This window comes from Chinchilla lanigera, unplaced genomic scaffold, assembly GCF_000276665.1.
Source record: "Chinchilla lanigera isolate Chin_1 unplaced genomic scaffold, ChiLan1.0 scaffold00008, whole genome shotgun sequence".
Taxonomy (NCBI): domain Eukaryota; kingdom Metazoa; phylum Chordata; class Mammalia; order Rodentia; family Chinchillidae; genus Chinchilla; species Chinchilla lanigera.
The window spans coordinates 10810320-10832165 of NW_004955409.1; the positions used below are offsets into that span (position 1 = coordinate 10810320).

Here is a 21846-nt window from a genome sequence, read left to right on the forward strand (position 1 = left end):
GGGTCTCAGGACAGGCAGAGCCCGGTGCCCGGAGTCGGAAGGACAGAGGAAAGTAGCCAGGAGTCCGTGCAGGCAAGACCCGTCCTCAGGCGAGGAGAGGCAAGAGAACCGTGCTGAGATAGAGGGGAAATGCAGCGGCAGCCACGAGGGCGGAGGGGGCACGGCGGGCTGGCGGCGGCTGTGCAGCTCTGCTGGAGGCCGACAACTCCCTAGAGAGGCAAGCAGGAAGGAGGAGCTGGAAAGGGCTGCCGCCTTGCTTTCTGGAATTAGTGGGTTGAGGAGGAGCTAGGGTAGCTCATATTTGCATAACAACGAAACACTGCCTAAAGCCCCATGACCTGGGACTTTAGCAAGATCACCTGGGATTGCCCAAGGCGGCAGGTCGTATAAGGGGCAGAGCGCTACCGGGCAGCGGGCCTTGGATTTATAGAAGGCACCTGTCCTCTATGGCCGCTCCTCTCAAGAGGCTGGCCAAATTTCAGAGCCAGAGAACACTTGAACTCTGAAGAGGGCAAACCAAGAGGTGATGTTGGTACCGTGAATCTCAGTGCCCCGTAGACCTGGTGGGAGGGGCTGATTAGCAGCACTGACTGTCCGCTTCTGTTGCTTACTACCAGTGTGACGCTGAGGGACTCCAGCCTCCCAGGGGTAACATCTGGGCTCCCAGCTGGACTCTGGAAGCCTGGAGATACCTGTTAAGAAAGGGTGCACAGGTAGGGCTCAGGCCCTTAGTGGTCACGAGATGGAAAGGTGGCTCTGTAGCTGATATGTAAGTGCAGGTTTTAGCATGGATTTAGAAACCTGAAAATAGTTTAGAGCTTTCTCACTCTCCTGCTGTGTGACTACCAGGAAACATGTCTTCCCTTCTGGCTTTGACTTGGCTGTGTCAAGAAGGCAAGGAGTTTAACTGTGATTTGTTTGTTTCTCTCATTGACATTTAACACTTAAAGGGCAGAAACGGGCTTTGAGTGTGGAATTTGAAGAGGATAATTGGGTCCACATTGTATAAGGAAATAGGTTATTTCTTGGCCTGCAGAGACCCAGTTTTGGCTCTGGGCCTGAGCTGATGGACAGAGCAGGGAATTAGGGCAGGATCTGAAGGCTTCAGATGTGAGAGCCTGGGGGGTGGGCAGAGAGGCTGATTCCAGGCAGACAGCTGGCGGGACTCGGGCCAGGGCCTGGACAGCACAAGTTGGAGTTTTGGAATTAGGCAGTTCTGAACTCTACCACTTGCTGTGTGACCCTCAGTTAGTAACTCAACCTCTCTGTTGTCTTTAATAGAATATACACATTCTATGACCTTAGAGGGCTACTGTGAGACTGAAATAAAAATGAGGTGCTTGGCAAAGAGTAATAAACTAGTTAGAGCTGCCGTTTATGGGCACTTACATATGCTGGACACTAAGCCCTTCACACGTGTGGACTCCACAGCAGACCTTGCACGGGGCTGACTCCTGTGCTGTGTACCTTCTCTTTCATCCTCAGCTCCAGCTTCTAGCAAATAATGATGGGTTTAGAAGAGCCTCACTTGAGCTGATGAAGTAGAAGGAGAAAGAGGCCCTAAAACCAAAAGATCCACGAATCTGATGAAAACGGAGATCTCCTAGACAGACAGACAGACAGACACACGTACATAATTTACATGGATTTCGGAGGATTCACAGTGTCCTGAAATCCCGCTGTGGTACCCAGCCGAGGCCCAATGGAGCGCAGCACAAGAATCCTTGCTCTAAGGACTTTGTAAGGGGGCGTTCTCCCAAAGTGTACCCACTCCAATTCTTTGCAGCCTTATTATTGCTATTATTATTATTGTTGTTATTGCCATAGCTGCCTACACCTCCCCATCCCTTCCAGTGTGTAGGGAGAGACGAGCCCCCAAATACAGACATCTTTTTAAAATGTACCAAAAGGTGACGGATGGGCCAGCTGTGGGTCCCTGACATGGTGTACACATGTCATACTTCAAAGGTTGAGTGTTTGAACGGGTACCATTCAGGAAACCACCCGTTTCCTCCTGGCCAATTTAGCTGACCTTTATCATGAGGTTTCCAGCTGTCTTTCTTTCCTGCCTGCTGTTTTTGTTGTCTACCCTGCCCTGATCTCAGGCTTAACTTTGGAGTTTTCTGTCCCTGCTCCTAAGGAATCCCACTTGATAACCTCAACATTGAGCTAAGAAAAGTATCATTTTTTCATTCATGCAACAGATTTTTTTGAGTTCTTTGTGCCAGGCATGGGGGTAAAGAGGATGGGTATTGAGGAGCATACAGCAAATAAAGGCAAGCTAATGCCATGCCATGTGAACTTTTACAGGCTTATAAATTTTTATATCAGCTTTCAGAGTAACCGGGCTAAGCTTTTTGTTTGTTTCCTAACAAGAGGAACTTTTAGTGAAAATATCTCTGACTCAGCTCCATTATCTACAGAGCTGTCAAGGGGTTTACTAGAGTTGTAAGGCGGATCTAGAAAGATATGCATGGCATCATGTTAATAGAATATTATAAAAATGTAATGATATTATGATATTATAATATAAAAAACATATAGGCTTATGAACAAGGCCCAGAATCTGTCCCAGGCAAATGAAAACATTGACCTAAACTGGAACAGGGATGGTAAAAAATATTTTCTCTTTGGACTTCTGGGACTTTCAATACAGTATCTGTAGTAATTATTTTAAAATGTTTTAATACCAGACACAGTGGTACATGCCTATAGTCCCAGCACTTGAGAAGCTGAGACAGGAAGGTTTCTGGAATCTAGGAGTTCAAGCCACATTCAAGCCTTCCCCTCATTCTTACTGAACTCCCAGTGACAGTTTGAATTGGGGATTGTGAAGAGCACAGGGAAACTAAAAAGCAGAGAACAGCCTTAGCCAACCCAAAAAGGCTGCAGCTCCTGGATAACTAGAGACCATGTTAGATGTTTCTCTGCATCAGGGTGAAGCAGGGTGTTGGTAATGTGTACACATTGGGAGTTATCTTGTGTGAATTCAAATCTCAGCTCAGCCCCTTGATAGCTCCATAGTCCTGGGCAATCTCCTAACCTTCCCAAACCTCAATTTCCTTGTCTATAAAAATGGGTGTGGGGGCAATTGTACTGAACTCATAGGGTAGTTGTGTGGTTTAAAGAAAATAATCTGCAAACAGCAATAGTTCTCAGCCTTGCCTGCACCTTAAAGTCACCTGGAGAGCTGCAAATATTTCTGATGCCTCAGCACCCTGAACTGAGTATATCAGATACTCTAGGGTGCCCTCCCAGCCTCCGTGGGGAGTGGCTGGAGCTGGAGCTGGATCACGTGTGTGGAGCTGGAGCAAGGCTGGTCTCGAGAACAAAGAGCGCCAGAGGTGAGCCACATGAACAAGCTACTGCAGCCTGGAGAATGCCAAGTGTGAGAGGAGAGGCAAGCAAACAGGTTGGTAGGCAGAGGGGAATCACTTGACATCAACCTGCTGAATGTGTAAACGTGCGCTATAGTCACTGAGCAGTTCCTTTTCTCCCATGTGGAGAGAGGGCTCCACCTGACTTCAGCTTTCTGTTTTCTGATTCTTGTCTTTATTTCTTCATCCTCCGCTGTCCTTCACCCTGACAATTTTGAGAGCTGCTCTGGACATGGCAAGCCTCAGTATTTTTTGAAGTTTCCCTGTTAATTCCTCTGTGCAACTGGGAGAATCACTGGACTAGAAGGTTAAGCACAGTGGTCTTCAAGGGTTTATGAGTGGTGTTAGCGCATGTTTCTATTCCTGCCAACTACATGCAGAAGTTTTCTTAATCTCTCATTGGTTTCAATAAGGAAAATGAGACACAGGGAGGTTAAGTTGTTCCAGTTCATACACTAGTATGTGATGAGTCTAGAACAGCATGCAGCTCTTTTGGATTCTCTGAGCCTCTGTTTTGGAGAAGGAGAAGACAGAAAGAAAAGAAGGAGCCTGTGATTTCCTTCATCTGCTCACAAGCCCAAAAGCAGAGCTGCCACCAAGGTCAGAGGTGCCAGTCCCTAGTGTTTCTGTGGTCACATAGTGTCCTATGGCCAAGCCCACACATATGCCATTTTGGCCACTGTTTGCCAAAATTTACTGGTGGTTACAGGAAAAGTCTTCACTTTTCTATTCTGGCTGCTCCTTTTTGAGATCTCACAGCTCAACCTTTTGGCTGGTAAATATTTCCACTTTCATATCTTTTGGCTGCCAAATCGAGAGATTAAATCCTCCCAAGATTCTGGGCAGTGGGCACATCCCAGCTAATCTTGGTTGAACTTCTGGCTCCACCTATAAGTCAGGATTAGAATCTTCAATACTCAGGACTTGGACAGAGCATACTTTCATTTTTAACCTGGTTGCAGCGTAAACCTTAAGGATCAGAATGAAATTTTGAAAATGCTTTTGGGTGATGGCCTGAGTATAAAAAAATAGCAGCACAATCCATTTCTTAACTCAATTTCGGGTTGTAAAGTTGCATCGACTACCGAGTTTTTCCAGCAGTTTGCTTGTGGTTCCAAGGGAAGTGGTTGGCAGGTGTAGCTGGTTTGGTTTCCCAGGGAGCAGACTTAGAGCTAGGGATCGATAGGATGGGGAAGATATTAGTTGGGGAATACTTTGAGGATTAACACCATGAAAGGGAAGGACTGGAAGTGGGACTAAGAGAGAACCCGGGCTGTGATAGTTCTAATAAAAGGCCTTGCTCACCCAGCTGGAAGCTCAGAAGATGATGGGGTCTTCAGAGATGTTTTGAGTTGAGGTTGGAGACTGCACCTTCTGTAGGACAGGCCAGGTATGGGGGCAGGGACTTTCTTAGCGAAGCCATACCTGGAGGGGCTGACAGCTGAGGGTGTAAGTCCTGGAGTCCTGACTGGCATCTGACTGGTGTGTCACAAGGTTCAGCATGGGGGCAGTGCTGGTGGCCTCTTGGCTGAGTCCCAGAGGCAGCGGGGTCTTCAGCTCTGTATTCCTTACCTCAGGTTTAGAAGAGTCTCCCTAAGTACCTTTCTGTGAGCTCAGGGATTTGACACCAAGGCCCAGGCCATAGCATTCCAATACTTTCTTTTCATTCATGCCAATTTTGATTTAGCTTTCCTCAGCCTGTTCTTAGATTTTTATTTCACCACTCAATAGTCTTCACACTATTCCCTTCCTCAGTCTTATCCCAAACCTAAGTCACCCACTGTCTTGTCTGCCTCAAATGCCTCGCTGCTTTTACTGCATAAGGTTGGACTTGTTTGCATATTAGGGTGTCCAGGGCAGGGGCCATGTCTTATTCAGCTTTGCCCCCCACTGTGTCCCAGCACACACTCAGAGAGACATGATTTCATCCCAATAAATGTTTATGGAGTGAATGGATAAACCATGGTTCCTTCTTCTATTTTTCCATGCCCTGAAAGACTGAGCCTTAAGTGATTTTGGCCCCTTATTCTAAGAAGTAAAGATATTCTTCTGCTCAACTACCAGGCCAAGAGCCATTTTAAATAAAAATTATATGAGAAAACACAAGTCCAGGTCTTAAAATTATTTTGTATATCTGGAGGTGGCTCTGGAGGAAGACTGAAATGATTATTTTTCTATACCTGAGACATCAGCTGTGGTGGATTGCCAACTGGTGGCCAACTTGTAACAAGCCAGCTAAACTGAACCAGCATGATACTGGGTGTGGAAGGCCCACTTGAGAATTGCTGCCAACAACATAAAAAGGAGAACAGGAGAGGAAGACGTGGTACTATTGGTTCTCCTGGAGGAGCTTGTCATGCTGGATTTCCTGATACGAACTTGGCTGATCTCATCGTTGGAGGGGCTTGGGACCTTATGTCACTGAAGATGGCTGTGGTACTTTCTGGGGGCAGCTCTGGTCCTTACTTTGAGTATTGCTTCTTGGCTCCAGTACAGATCCTTCATCCTGCTGGTGCAGACTTTCTATCTTCCACCACTGACCTTTGGGCCTTCCCAGAGCAGATCCATGAAACAGGTCTGCATGAGACATTGTCATGGGCTCTTGGCCTCCATTCAAACTTGTTGGGGGCATTGTCATGGGCTATAGGTCTTCAGCTGGACTTGTGCAGGACATTGCCATGGGACTCAGGCCCTCAGCTGGATTCTTTGGGTGGACAGATTTCCCAAACTCTTTGTATTTGACTCTCTGGGTGACTCGTGTAAAAGAACCCTATAAATTATGTGTCCTGTTTTAAATTGTTTCCCTTGTAAGCCCTGACTACAACATCAGCTGATGCTAACTTATATGAAATATGGATTGTTTAAACTGGCACACTTTTAAAGCAGGAAAACTTTGAAAATACGCAATTGGGAGAGTTGGAAACATCCGATCTTAAAAGTGAATTATCGGGCTTGTGCTATAGCTCAGCTGCACAAGTGCCTGTTTGACAAGTGCAAGGTCCTGAGTTCAATTCTTGGTACCAAAAAAAACAAAAAAAAGTGAATTATCATCACTACTGTTAATAATTTTAGAAAAAGTGGAGGAGAAATTAATTGGTACAAATGTTTCTGTGATCAGTCTGAATTTAAATATAGGGAAATGTCTCTGTGTTAGAGTCATCTGAGCTGGATGCAGAATAATGTACAGGCATGACACTGCTAACCAATAGATCAAGAGTGGATAGTAAACCTCATCTAAGGCTATAAACATGGCTAAGGGAGGCTGGAAGGGCTTTGAATTAGAGGCTGCAGAGTGCAGTAACAGGAGAGTTGTTGATCTCAGCAGTAAGACACCCATGGTCTTTTTTCTGTTTTATAAATCTCATCTGTACTTTTTTGTCAAAAATCATTATTATGGACAATAACTGTTGTCACTACAATTTCCAATTTTACATTTCTTTGGGGATTTGAAAATAGCACTTTTCTAATCTATTCTTTTATCTCAGTATACATTTCTCACAGTATATTTTTCCGCCTTTCACAACCATGAAGGCTCATGAGTCACTGTGATCGGGAACAGTTCTGATAATGGCAGAGTCCAAATTAACCTACAGGTTAGAATAACAATAGGAAAAAGAGAAAAATGTCCAACCATACATTTGTTATGGCTGAGAGTGAGGAAAAAACACTGATCGTAGGCTTAGAGGACTGACCAAGTAAGGTTTCCTGTGCTGGAATACACCCACTTGGGGAACAGTGCCTATGGTCTGTTTCAATCCCACCTGCTGGTCTGGCTGGGCTAGAGTCTAGTAGTTGAATGGCTTAGCCATGTGGCAGAGGGTGGCTAGATGTCCATCAAATCCATTTCCTCCTTTTAGCAGTCACACAAGCTACCTTTTCCAGCCTCTTTTGCAGTCACGTGCCAACATATAGCTGAGATCTAGTGTCTCACATTCCACCCTCTGGGCCCTCCCCACCTGCCTGTGGAACATAGAAGATCTGAGGTCCTACTAAAGAGTGAACCAAAATATGGAAGGAATCTAGACCCCAGAATGACCATGTAGAATGATGGCTGCTGACTAAGAATTCACATATTGGACATATGTGAGAAAAATATTACTGTGTTATGCTGATGAGAATTTAAAATGTATCTTGCAGTAGCTGGCAGTAAGCTACTGAATACAAGCACGTCAGTCTACATTTCATAAGCCCCTCTGTACTGCAAGAGTGGCTGGGGAATGTTATCCTGTCTTTGGATGACACATTGCCACTTGGACCAATATCGGAGTTGAGCTGGTAAGGAAGAGAGGGAAAATGGGATCTTTGGTGGCCAACCAGCAGTCTCTGCTATAGTATGTAGTAGCTCAGATTTTTCACAGTGATCAAGAAAATAAAGGCTGAAAAAAGATAATTAAATATGGTAACTAGGAAGTCACAGATGACCTTTAAGAGCCAGAGTGGGTGATTATCAGATTGCAGAAGATGAAGGAGTACATGGGCCATGAGTCATGCAAGGCAGCAGTGTGATTTGAGTGTGAACAGAAAGAAAGGAGAAGTTTACAGGACAGAGACGCATGAGTCTCTCAAATGGGGCAAAACTATTCATATTTTGAGGACTGACCAAGGAAAACCAGTAGAAAAGAAAATAATGATGCTAAAGAAAGAAGGCCTCACTGGGGAGGAAGGCTGCCAGGTATCAAGATGGGACATGGGGGAAAGAGATGAATTGTAGAAAGAAAAGATCTTCCCCCATGACAGGAGTAATAATGTGAAAATGGCATTTAGAGAGAGGTATTTTGGGATGTGTGATCATTAACCATCATATGTCAACTTGACTTGAGTAGGAACTGCCTAGAAAATTAGTAAATTCTGGGTGTGGCTGTGGATGATGGGTATTTAGGTCAGCAAGCTGAGGGGAGAAGACCTACCCTGTATGTGGGTGGCACCAACCAAAAGGCTTGTGGTTTGGACAAAACAAAAAGGAAAGAAGGAAGTGTGTCCCTTTTTGGAGGAAATGTGGTCTTTGGTACTGCCTTTGAACATCAGTGTCCGGTTTTTTCAGCATTCCAGTGCAGACTCTGGAGCCTGCCAACCCACACCTTTCAGTCTTCCAACAGGAACTAGTCCTAGTGACTCAGTAACCATCTTCCAGGCCTTCAACCTTCAACTCCTAGTGGGATCCCTCAGCTCTCCAGTAGCACAGGTGGCCATTTTGGATTCTTCTGCCTCTGCTTCTGCAGATGGCCATTGTGGACTCTGCTACCATCCTGAAAACCTACCTAATCTTTTTGTATAATTTACATATAGATTTTATGTCAATTCTGTTTCTGTAAAAAAATTCTACCTAATACAAGGTGGAAGGTGAGGTACCTGATAGAGTCCATTTATTCACTTACTGAATATCACTGTAGAAGGAATCATGGGCAGAGAAGATACAGTCTTTGCCTACATGAAAAGGCAGAGATGGTCACTGAACAAAAATGATGATTAAATAAAGAGATGGATTTGTCTCGAAAGGAAGGACTGTTAGCAGTATGAAGAATTAGGGGAAGACTGGAGTGGCGATTGTAGGAAGGCCCTCAGGCATGGGCTTTGGGGGACAGATGACAGGTGGTGGTGACTGATGAGAGCTGAGAGCACAACTGAAGTTAGCCTGAATTGGTGGTGGGTTCCTTAGCACGGTCCTTTTATTTTCTCAGTACGCATACTCTCTGATCCTGAGACAGAAATGGAAAGACAACACTGGGAATAGCCTGGGGTAGTTTACCTGTAATGTTAAATGTAGCACCTGTTGGAATTGTGAGCCAAATTAGTAAAAATTCTCATCTACACTAGACTGTAAACTGTTTTTATTATTTTTGTATGCATTAAAGAGAAAAGATACTACTAGTAGTAAATTACACGTGGATATTTAGTAAACATTAATGTCCCAATGAGCTTTGAGCAGAGTGAGTGCAAAGATTTTTTTCCTTCTTGAGCTTGCTTTGGAAAAAGGTAGTGAGTTTTACATTGACGTCTCATCAGTTACTGTCGTAGAGATGGACTGCTCACTGAACCAGTTCCTTCTTTTCCTGGACACCCAGCAGGGATGACATTTCCCAGCTGCCCTTCAGGTTTAATAGAGCTGCGGGCCAAGTCCTGACCTCCGCAAGCAGGTGAAAGTGATGTACGCCATTTGCTGACTAAGCTCATAAAAAGCAGTTATGGCTCAGCCTCTCTTTCCTCTTTCCTCTTTCTTCTGTTGGATGGACTGCAGAGGACCTAGGCGTGGCTCTGGAGGCCCAGGGGTTAAAGAAGCCAGTATTTCTGACTTCCATAGGGCAGGCTGCCCTCACAAAACCCAACAGAACACTTCATGAATGCAAAATAAACTTCTCTTGGGTTAGGCCTTGGGTTGATCTGTTATAGCAGGTAGGTGGCATTTCTTCCCCTAACTGTAAATCAGATGGCAAGTCAGATTACTCAATAAGCATGCAGTTATTGACTCTAAAATAGTAGCAAGCCCTTCCCAATTTCAAATTTATTTACACAAATCTGTAATGCGTACTAACTGACTTTCTTACACTCAGAAAACATTGCATCACATGAATGTGGATTGCCACTCACTAATGGTGATGACTAATGGAAGAACTGTGAAGAGGAAAGGGAGGTGGAGTATATGACAGCATGGGAAGAGACCTTCGGAGTACAGGCACGGGAGGTGCAGGCTGGGGAATGTTATCCTGACCAAAATCGGAGTTGAGTTGATGAGGAGGAGAGGGAAAAGAGAATCCAACGCAAAGTCTCCCTGGGCCTGCACCTGTGTTCCTGACCCACACAGGGGCCAGCTGAGCTGCTGGAGCAGCAGTGTGGGTGCCTGGTGTGGGGAGTTCGAATGGGCCTGTTCAGTGTGTTAATTCCTAGGAACAAAGGCAGGGGTGGAGGCATATGACCGTAACCCTAGCAGTCTGGAAGGTTAAGGAAAGAGGAAGTTCAAGCCCAGCCTGGACAATTTAGTGACTTAGCAAGACCTCATCTCAAAATAAAAAATAAAGGAAAAGGCTGGAAATATAGTTAAATATAGAGGCCCTGGCTTTAGTCCCCAGGATTGAAAAAAAATTCTAGGAATGGGGAAAGGAATTTGAGAAGCACCCCTGGGTGCCATCCTGGAATTCTAAACCTAAGTGAAAATATTCTGTGAATCAGAGACAAAGAAAGGGTATTTCCCCAAAAAAATAGAAGCTAAGAGACTTCATCAGCAGATGTCCACTAAAATAAATACTAAAGGAAACTCTCTAGGCATGAGGAAAATGATCTCAGACAGAAAGGTGGAAATTCAGGGGAAAAACTAAATTTGAGTAATCTAGATGAATACACACTGTACACAACAGTAGTAATGATGTCTTGCGTAGCTTAAAATATATAGGACTAAAATGCATTGCAGCAATAGCATGAAAAGCAATAGCATGAAAAGGGAGGGCAGGTAGAAAATGGAGTTAAAATGTTTTAATGTTTTAGAATGACTGCGCTGTATGATAGCAAGTCAAGAATGCGTATCAATCCCCAGAGTAACTGTTAAACGATAGTAAAAGAAAATGCTGTAACAAAATATTTAGCAAGTTCAAGAGAAGGAAAAGAAAAATATACAAGACAGGTGGGATCAATAAAAATTAGTAATAGAACTAAATACAAATACAAAACTAAAGTGATAGATTTTGGTTTTGTAAAAAAAGTTAAGCTGCTCTTCATTGGATAGATAGAAGCATATAACATAGTAGCTTCAATGAAACTAAGCAAAGTGTCACTTGCAATGAAGTTAAAAGTGAAATATTCTTTTCAAACCACAAATAAGTCTGGGGTCACTTCTGCCCTTTGTCATACTGAAGATGGTTTCCCAAGGTTTGAAACATTGCTCGGCCATGAGGAAATATGATAAATGGAGAAAAACAAATGAAAACAATTATATATCTTTAAAATACTGACTTCCAGATTCTTTGTGAAAAGTTAATATTAAAAGATTTGAGTAGGAGCTAGATAATTCATATTTTCAAACTATTGAGAACAGAAATGAAGCTAGAAGTTAGTATATCAATTTCTTTTCCAGGAAAAGAAACACAAATTCCCATGAATTAAACTGCAAACATCAAAAAACATCTGGATTTCATAGTGTACCACATGAATATAAAAATTTAAATTAACTGATGTCTCTTCCAAAGAAAGCAAGCTATTTCCTATGAGCATTAATGAGGATTTTGAGTCCAGGTTCTGGGAATTCAGGCCAGACAGAGACCATTTAGGGCTGGTCTTTATTACAAATTTCTCAAATTTGGAATCCACCCCCTCATATTCCCAAAGATGAACAGAACCCATAATGAGTTTTTCATATTAAAGAATAAATGTTTAACATTCATTTCCAAATATTAAATACATATTCATCATTAAAATTGTTTTATGTATTATAAATTTTAAAATTTATGGAAGTAGTATATTGTATATATTGCATCTAACACATCCTGGTGTACATACTAAGTTAAAATCTTCCTATGAAGCACATACACTTAGATGTAACACTTTAAATGATATCTACTATTACCTAAGGATTGAACTTCATTTGATTTACCAATTCTCTATGACAAAGTCCAGCCAAAATTCTGTGCTTCTCATCACATATGTGAGAAGCTCTTCTATATGACATGGGCATGGACGGTAGTTGTTTGATTTGTAAAATCTAGTATATACTCAGTTTTACTATTTATTATCACATTTGTTTTCCAAATAGAAAAAAACAGTTACTATCAACTATGTTCTATTATTAATTTATCAAATAAGAAATACAGTACTCATGAAGTCTGTCTGATAATAATCACTCCATGTTAGCTCCAAATGAAAATTCTTTTCATATATAGGGAATAATATTTCTACATCTCAGATTTCTATTTGGCTCTAACGTATATTATTACTCATAAAAAATCTGAGAATCCACAATTCTCATGTATAAAATTCCCCCGTAGACTACTAGTTCCTTTCCCTGCTTCACAGGTGAACTTGCTGAATCCCAAGAGAAAGAATCAATGGTTCTTCCTTGGTTTGTCCATCTGTGCTCAATCAGGCTGGACAACAAAAACAAACTCTCCTAGAGGGGACAGAACCCTGAGCTTAGAGTCAGTAGACCAAGTTCTGGGTCCTACATCTTTCAAACATTCACGGTGTAGATGTGTACACCGCTCCACTGCACTGTGCTAACTTTCCTTATCTTGGAAATGCAGACAGTCACGTTCCTCTCTGCAGACGTAGGACATCTAAACTTTAGGTTTCCATTTACATAATTTTAAAATTTTACTTAAATCTGACTCATGTAGTCAGGGTGACCTTGTGCTGCTCCGTATGTTTTTGTTCTTAGTCATATTGGCACCAGGGCAGTACGATCTCATCACACGGTGTGAGAAGGAATGCCTCACACGTGTTCCAACGAAGAAAAGCTGTTGAAGAATTGCTTTACCACAGGGCTCATAGTGACGCAGGCCCACAGACCCCAAGAACACCTGCAAGACAGTAGGGAATTCTATAATCATATTTTGAGTACATGTTTTTGCAGATCTTCTATTTTGTACATATCAACTTTGCCAAGTTTATCAGCTGTAAAAACTGAATGAAATTAACAAACTAAGCAAAACATAGTAAAAATCCAAGTCCTGGGACTTCTGACTGATTCTGAAGGTGGGGACCATTTTTTAGGATGGAGCTTTAACATATACAGTCCAGGCTAACTTCAAGTAGTTATCCAGACTAACTTCAAGTAGAATTGAATGGTAGGATACCTAGTTGGTGTGGGGAAAACGCTTAGAAATTAGAGGTCACAAGTGTTGTGAGTATTGGAAAACAGTTGTAGAGAGATGTAAGCTGGGCTCTTTCCCCTGGGATCCAGATGAGCGCTTGGAGGCAGCAAAACAAGCAGGGAACCACTATCAGCCTTGCCTGGGATCTCTCCGCCCATGGGGATTCCTTAACCCTTAAGAGATCACGATTAGCTGTTAGGAGCCTATCCAGCCTCTTCAGGTCTGTAGGAAATAAAGAAGGGTGTGACCTCATTAACCCTGGGAGAGTAAGAGAAAACCAGGGAGCAGAGAGATTTCCTCCTGGAAGCCGTCTACCATGAGTCAGTAGCGGACTGCTTAGGGAGCGCTGGTAAACCGAGTCCCTGCACAGAGACAAATCCAAGGCCCAACTACCAGTGGAAAGAAAGAAATAAAGCAACCTCCAACACACCAGAGCCTCAGAAAGCAAGTGGTGATAATCAGATGGAAAAAAAAAAAGGATTCAAGTAAGCTCAAAAAATTTTTCTGAAATAAAAACATGAGTTTCAAACACACATGATTGGCTGGGCATGGTGGTGCATGCCTGTACTCCCTGCACTCAGGAGGCTGAGGCAGGAGGATCTTTGTGAGTTTGAGACCAGCCTGGGCTGCAAAATGAGTTCAAGACCAGTCTAAACTGCCTAGTGAGACCCTGTCTCAAAAAGAAAAAAAAATACAAACATCAAACATACATGATTTAGGACATAAACAGAAGGAGAATCTCATTGCTTTTGAAGCACAGATTCTTTGTTTGCCTGTATCTGGTTGTTAATTCAAATGATCAGTTTTTTTCGATCAGTCCTCACTCTTTTAAAATAATTTATGAATTTCCAAATTGATATATTTAAATGGAAAAGAAAGCTATCTGTGAGAATAATCTCTCATGAACTTCTATTCTTCCTTAACATACGTGGCTATGTCCCATCCAGGGCTCTGGTCCTCTCCTCCGATGACGTGGTCGGTAGAAGCAGGAAGGCACAAGCTCCTTGTCATTAGGATGCATCTGTCCTTCGGTCTCTCTCTCACTCTCAGCTGTGGCCTGTGGGTGTGGTGTTTGAAATGGAACAGGAAAACTCTAAGGCCAGGCAGCTTGGCTCTATAACTGCTCTATCTAAAGAGGTAGGTTATGGCACAAACTAAATCCTTCATCCTTTAGGCCTCCAAATCTTAGAAATGTAGAAGCCCCCTTTGCTTTCAGAATCACATACAGGCTCTATCCTGAGTTTCCAAATCTTAATTAGAAGCTCAATAGCCAGTCCTTAGTTTCTTTGTTTTCTGACTCTTGTGGTTCCTTAACATCAAGGTAAAAGGGCCTATCTGTCCTGGGGACATCTGCCAGGAGACACAGGACCCTTCCGAAGCAAGTCCCACCACAGTAGGTAACCATCAACAGTCAGACATAACTTTGTAACAGTTAACAACCTGAGTAATCTGTCCACTACTAGCTTTCTCAGCCTTATCATTTACTGTCTTCCTTCCCTTGCTCTTTACCCAAGCCCTCCTGCCCACTCACCATGTATCCTGTGCTCTTGCTGGTCAGGCCATATTCTCATGCCTCCTTTCTTTGCCAATGACGTTTGTGTCTAGAATGTTCTTCCACCCCCTTATGCCCTCCCCTGCCAGAAGCTTACTTAACCCTTTAAGGCTTGGCCCCAACATCTTAGTCCATGCCCACGGTAGGTTTTTCCTCTATGTCTTGAGCCTTAGTCCATGCCCATGGTAGGTTTTTCCTCTATGTCTTGCCAACAGGAAGTCCTTGCCGTTAAAGAAAAGGACACACATCATATAACTTTATGACCAACTGTGGGTCTCCCGCAACTAGCAGTGAGCCAGTAAGCAGATGGAGCCTTGTCTTAGGCAGCTTTGAATCCCTAGTGCGTGCATAAGCATGCTGCTCAGTACATAGGAAGCCTTCTAATAAATAATGAATACTTAAGTAAATTGAACAGTATATGGGCAAAATGGAGGGGAAATCTGCAGGAGGAACACATTTGGGTAAGGGAAAGGCAATAATGTAATTGATTTTATAAACATTAAGTTAGGACACTAAATGCCCCCCTATGGGACATTCAGGTAGAGACTGTCATCTAAATTAACCCTGACACTCCTGAATCCCCAGCCCTGCTACCTGCGTCTTCCAATGACGCTAACTGGATCTGTTCCAGCTTGGGACTTACTCAGTTATTTTGTGGTGAGAAAAAGATAACCACACTTAAATGGGGAAATTAAGGTGGGGGTTAATGTTAAGGGAAAATAACAGGAATATTGAAGCACTCAGGAATTAGCAATACCTTTCTGAGAGCTACAAGGGCAAAGAGCAGTTACTGGAATTTTCGGGAGTGGAGTTGGAGATGTGGTCCTAGCTGCCACTGTAAGAGAAGCTGTGACCTTTGCTGGAGGGAGGTAGCCATGGTCAGCTGAAGCCACACAGAGGAAGCTGGAGGGATAAATGTCATGCCCTTCTTGCCTACCTATCTTCAAACGGCTGCTGGCACTTGGCACTGGCCTACCCAATGGAAAATCAGCGGGCAGGAGGACCTGTTTAACACTGTCCATAAAGATCAACCCGTGGGGCCTCGAGTAGGTGGGAAAAAATGACCTAGATGACCCAGTACAGAGGCTTCTTAAATCCCATCTCCTAGCTGCTTTGCCTTTAGTGGAGTGTGACTTTTGAGCCAATGCCTTAAAGATCCCAGGGTTCCCTGGGCTTGGTGGTACAAGCCTGTAATCCTAGCACTTTGGAGACTGAGGCAGGAAGATTATATGTTCAAGCCAGTGTGAGCAACTTCGTGACTTAGTAAGACCCTGTCTCAAAGCAAACAAACAAATAAACAGATAAATAAATAAATAACTTCCGGGGGATGTAGGTTAACGAGAAGACCCGGGTTCAATAATCCCCTGTGCCGGGGGGGGGGGGAGGGGAACAAAGTTCCAGGACTCAGGCTGGACAGGCCAAGGTGGTCATTTAGCTAACACAAAAAACTAAAGAGAGTGGATTGGAATCCAGCAGGGCAGCCAGAGGCCAGAGCTGGATGGAGAAGCCAGACCTGGCAGGAGTCAAGGAGTGAGTTGTTTGAGGGCTGGGCCGGGGATGGAGCAGAGGAAGAGGGCGGGCATAGGCTTAAAGCCGAGGCCTTTGGTGGGGGTGGCTGGCTGAGGAAGCGCCACACCTTTCTAGGTGCTGGCATAGCAGCAGGGGAGCGGAGGCACAGCCTGCTGAGTCACGCCAGGCCACACCCTGCACAACTTTTGCAGACGGTTTTCAGGCACCAGGGAAACCTCTGCGTCTCTACCCATTCCTGAACCTCCCTCCTTCAGTGCTTTGTCATTCCACTGGTTTCCACTCTACGTGGAAATGAGCACAAGCGTAGTGAGTCTGAAGAACTCACACTGCCTCAGTCCTTTCTCGCTTCTGTCTTCTCCTTGGCTGGGGTATCAGAATCCTCGACAAAATGCTGAAGGGTTGCTGCTTCCTGTTCTCCCGCACACTTCCCATGCAGAGCTGTGGAGTTGGGCTTCTTTGTGCTGACATGTGCTCCAGAGCTAACGGATCATCCTTGAAGGCGATTTTTCTGTCTGGGCATTGGATTGTTGCTGTTGTTGTTGGTTTTTTTTGAGAGATATGTGACTAAGAACCCCACCTTCTTGGAGCTCTTTCCTTTCCTGTCGGTGACCCAGCGCTCTCCTACATCCCTGCATGTATTTTCCGTATTCCCTAATTCTTCTCCGGTAACCACGCACAGGGTCCTTTCTGGGAAATGGACTTCCTGGAATCCAAGTTCAACCCCTTCCTGTCTGTGCAGTGCTGGATGAAGTCCCTGGACCCAGCAGAACCTGGGTTTCATCATCTGTGGGGTGGGTGTGTGCACGGTTGTTGCCCCTTCAGGTTGCATGGGAGTCCGTGCCAGGGTGACTGTGAGTACTCCGTGGGCCGCTTGGCTGGTCACAAGGGCTTGGAGTGTGCTGCGAACGAGTCGCTTTATCGCCCTCTTCTGGTCTCTAATATATTTTCTTCCACCAAGCACGGCTATGCGGTGTGATCATAAAATACAGTGAACGTTTAGTACCGTACAAACACATTACCGTTAATATTCCTCCTTGCTTTCAACACACCTACCCCATGGCCCTTGCCACTTCTGAAGCAGTTCAGGGTCTTTAGTTGCACTGTCGTGGCTGCCTCCATATCCTGAATCAGTTCCACACGTTTCCCTTTCATGGTCGTTTTTACTTTGAGAAGAACCAGATGTCGCACAGCGCTAGATCTGGTGAATAAGGCAGATGAGGACACACCGTAACGTTTTTACAAGCCCGCCTTTCTGCTGGGTGGCGCCCAGCAGATGCGTTCACTGTATTTTTCATCCTACCTCGTAAAGACATGAAAGAGGATTTCTAGAACTGCTTCAGGAAGTGGCAGGAACAATAGGACAAGTGTGTTTGCAGCAAGAGGAGTATTTTGAGAGGATTAATGGCAATGTGGCTTTTACTGTAATAAATCATTTTTATTTAAGCACACCATAGTTTTTGATCAGCCCTGTGCACCTTTCCCTTGCTTTCCTGCTTTGTTGCTGATGTTTATATATCATTGCCTCCTCCAAATCCCCTTTCCGCCTTCACATATTAAAATCCTTCTACTTCTTTAAGACCTCACTTAGGTGTTACCTTTGCCATGAAGCCCTTGCGGGTCACTCCAGGGTGATTTCTTCTCCTTTGAAGTCTCACAGCCTCTTGCTCATTCTTCTTGTATTATTATAATTATTTAATTATATTTTAATTGTACTATAATTATTTAATCCTGTAATTTGTTCTTCCTTAAAAAGCATAACACTGGGTTTCACAAACATATCCCTTACTTTTCTACTGTAAATTTTTAGTTTAATAGTAGCCGGCTGTGTGTCTTAGTACTTTTACCTGAGGGGTACAGGAAGCCATCTTTGTGTTTATCCACTCGGTATGATGAAAGACAGGGTGTGTGCCTGTGTGTGAAATCTCAAACCAGGATTTTCACCAACATTATGCTCTGTTGAACAGATTTGGCATATGTTTATGAGCATCACAGAGAGCTCACCTACACCACTCTAGGATTTATTTTTTTTTAAAGTTTTCTTTTGCTTTTTCTGATAGAAATAACCCAGTTCAGTGTAGTGGTACATGAAAAACCAGATTTGAAAGTTTTGGAGGAGGTCAAAGGTGAATCATCAGGGGCTGGGGAGATAGCTCAGTGGTATAGCACCTACCTGGCAAGCATGAGGTCCTGAGTTCAAGTCCCAGACCAAAAAAAAAGTGAATCATCAGATTACTCATGCGTGGATAATGAAGGTGATCCATTGTGGTAAAATATGTGCTATCATTACAGAAGAGTGGTGTGAGTGGATGATGATGATAATGATTTTGATGTTGGCCATGTAAGCCAAAGTTCCTGTGATAGTGAAATGGAGCAAGAATTGACTACTACAGGCACAGAGAATACAGAGCTCCTTGATACGGATGATGAAGAAAACAGCAATGTGAGTACATATTTGACTAGTCTAAATGTTGTGAAATGGTCATGAAACCAAATAGAATAATCCAATATTAGAAAATATAGTCCAACAATATAGTGAGAGTCTTGGCAGGGGTGAAATGTATTGGACAGAACCCCGGCGCTGCCATTCAGTGTTGGAAATTGTAACAGATCAAATGCTACAAGATGCTGTGAGTATGCAAAGGCTGAAATATAACTAAAATGTTCTGTTGCACCAGTAGCCATATTTTAAAAATGTATTTATTATGACACCACAAGAGCTGAACTGAAAGGTCTGCTGTAATTAGCAGGGATTTCTCATGGTAATCACAGGGATGTAAAAGGATGGAAAAGCCATGAGTCAAAATATGGCACAAAAATGTATGCCCTTGTTGATGCAAAGACTAATTATGCTTTCAATTTAGAAATTTATCCTGGAACTCAGCCATCAGGTCCTTATTAATATAATAGTAAACCAAATGATGTTGTGAAGAGACTTGTTGCTCCCATTTCCCAAACTAATAGAAATGTGACATTCGACAATTGGTTTACAGGTTTCCGACTGATGTTACATTTGCTAACAAGTTGACCAGCACAGGAACTGTACACAGGAACAAAGCAGAAATGCCAAATGAAATGTTGCAGTTTCAAAACAGAGAACGGTATAGTACAATCTTTGGGTTTCAGAAAGATTTACATTGGCCTCATATATAGCAAAGAAAAACAAACTGGTACTGCTGATGTCAACATTGCACCATGATGGAAATATTGATAGGCAAACCTGTGTTATAGTTGATACACTGTGTCAACTTGGGGAGTCTAGAGGTATGCATAAGTGACTCAGCAGTTCTGCATCTTGGGGTAAGAAGGACATACCCTTACCCTTTTGGGATGTTGTTTATTGTGTCAATTTGAGAAGTTTAACTATGTGACTCAGGAGGGAACCAGGGTTTCTATTCATTCTGAGCCTGTGCAAGAAGAGGGCATGGAGATTATGTGCGTGCTACACGCCCCCTGGGTGGGGGTAGCCTGCTTCCAATATAAGGGAGGGAAAGAGACTTGCTCTCTCTGCCACTCCCCTCTTTTGCTCTTGTTGCTTTGCTACCTTCACTGCCACAACCATGTGCCCTTTGCCATGTGCCACTGTGCCTTGGAGCCAGCCAAGTATGGACTGAAACCTCCACAAACTGTAACCTAAATAAACCGTTTCTTCCTTAATTTTGGGTGTTGGGTATTTTGTCTCAGCAATGACAGAAAAGTAACCAAGACACCTCGACAAAACAGAAGCCTGAGGTGGAAACTTTCTACAAGACCAGATATTGTCAATGAGTTATGCAGCAACTATGATGTCACTCAAAATGCAAAGCACTGGACAATGGTTGTATTTTACTCCATCCTAAACATGTGTGGCTATTTTGATAGCCTATAAAGAAAATAACAAGTGAAAAATACAATGGAGAAATTTTCATAGGGAATTGGGACTGGAACTCGTAAGAAGGCATTTACAGCAGAGGAAAAATGAAATGTTTCTGCCCAGGGAACTACACAAATAATTGTGGAGCACACTAGTGAGCTGACAGGTGAACAGGTAGGCAAAACATCCCAAGCACCTATTATGACAATAAGAAAACCAGAAAGATGTTAACTGTGCTGTATAAGAAAGGACAGGAAAGCAAAACATGTGCTATGAGTGTAAGTGACACATGTATGGAATATGCAATTTTCATGCATGAAGAATGCCTTGGGTGTGACGGTTGAAACAAAGATGATTTTTGTTGTAGAGTTCTATAGGTATTTTCATTGTAGTTCACATAGATTTTCTGACATTATCTCTTAGTTGTTTTTTTTTTTTTTTTTCTGGTACTGGAAATCGAACTCACGACCTTGCACTTGTGGGTCAGGTGCCGTGCCACTGAGCTAAATCCCCAGCCCCCTCTCTTAGGTTCTGTAAGCAAATAAACAGCTGATGTGAAAATATTGATGTCTATTCTAAGCACTCACTATACATTTGATATTTTATTTTATTGATATCTTATTTCCCTGATAAGTGCATGTTGTACAATGTAGTAGGAAGCTCCTGACAAAGCAGGAAGAGAAGAGAGATGACAAGAATGGCCTGCCACATAGGAAAGGAAAGCTGAGCACATGTGCTGTCAGTGAAAGCAGCACATGTGCATGGAACATGAAGTTGTAATGTATGAAGACTGCCTGGGGTGTGACAGTTGAAGCAAAGATTATTTCTGTGGTAGAGCTTTGTTTGTGATTATATTATAGCTCACATATGTTTTTATTCCTGATATTATTTCTTAGATTTTGCAAACAAGCACATAGCTGATATGAAAAATGTTGTTTATTCTAAATGTGTAATACATATTAAGAATATAATACTTTATTTTATTGACACTTTCTGTTCCCATTAACTACACATTACATAATGTAACAAGAACCTCCTGACAAAATAGCAAGACTAGCAAGATGTCAAGTATGTCCTACAAAAAGGCCAGGAAAGCAAAACACATGTGCTGTCAGTGTAAGTGATACGTATGTGCATATGGAATGTGCTGTTGTCATGTATGAAGACTGTTGTAGGTGTGATAATTGAAGTAAAGATTTTTTTTGTGTACTGCTATTGGTATTTTCATTGTAGTTCATATAGGCATTTATTTCTGTTGTGCTTTTTTAGACTTCGCACACCAAAAAGCAGATGTTTGAAATTTTTGATGCTTTTTTATAAACACTCAATAAATATTAAAAATGCAATACCTTATTTTTCTGATGCTTTTTCCTTAAGGCAGTCATTGTTTAATATAGTCAAACTCTTAAGATTAAAATTAATAATTAATAGAAATATTTTACAGAATAAATTGGGTTTGACACACCCATATCTATGAGACTTTATGACAAAAAAACGTGTTATGCTCTATGGCTAACAAGATTTTTAACTCCTCTGATGGAAAAAAAGAACACCTGGTCGATTTTGAATAGTGAGTACTCATGGATGGATAGATACACTGAAGAAACTTTAGGACCATGTATCCTAATCCAGTGAGGACAACACAGATTAAATTCAGTGACTTTGTGTTTACAATGTAGATGATCTCAAGAGAATTCAGAATAGCTCACTTAGATAATTCTGAAATAAAATTGCACGGGGGGG

The 21846-nt window shown here is 42.8% G+C and overlaps 1 long non-coding RNA gene across 1 annotated transcript; it reads left to right on the top strand.

Annotated features, from left to right (window-relative positions):
* The first annotated feature begins 185 nt into the window (after positions 1-185).
* LOC102011091 lies at positions 186-19285 on the top strand. Its single transcript, XR_259768.2, has 3 exons — positions 186-3412; positions 18543-18693; positions 19244-19285. It is a non-coding gene; the product is annotated as an uncharacterized LOC102011091 (long non-coding RNA).
* The last annotated feature ends 2561 nt before the right edge of the window (positions 19286-21846 follow it).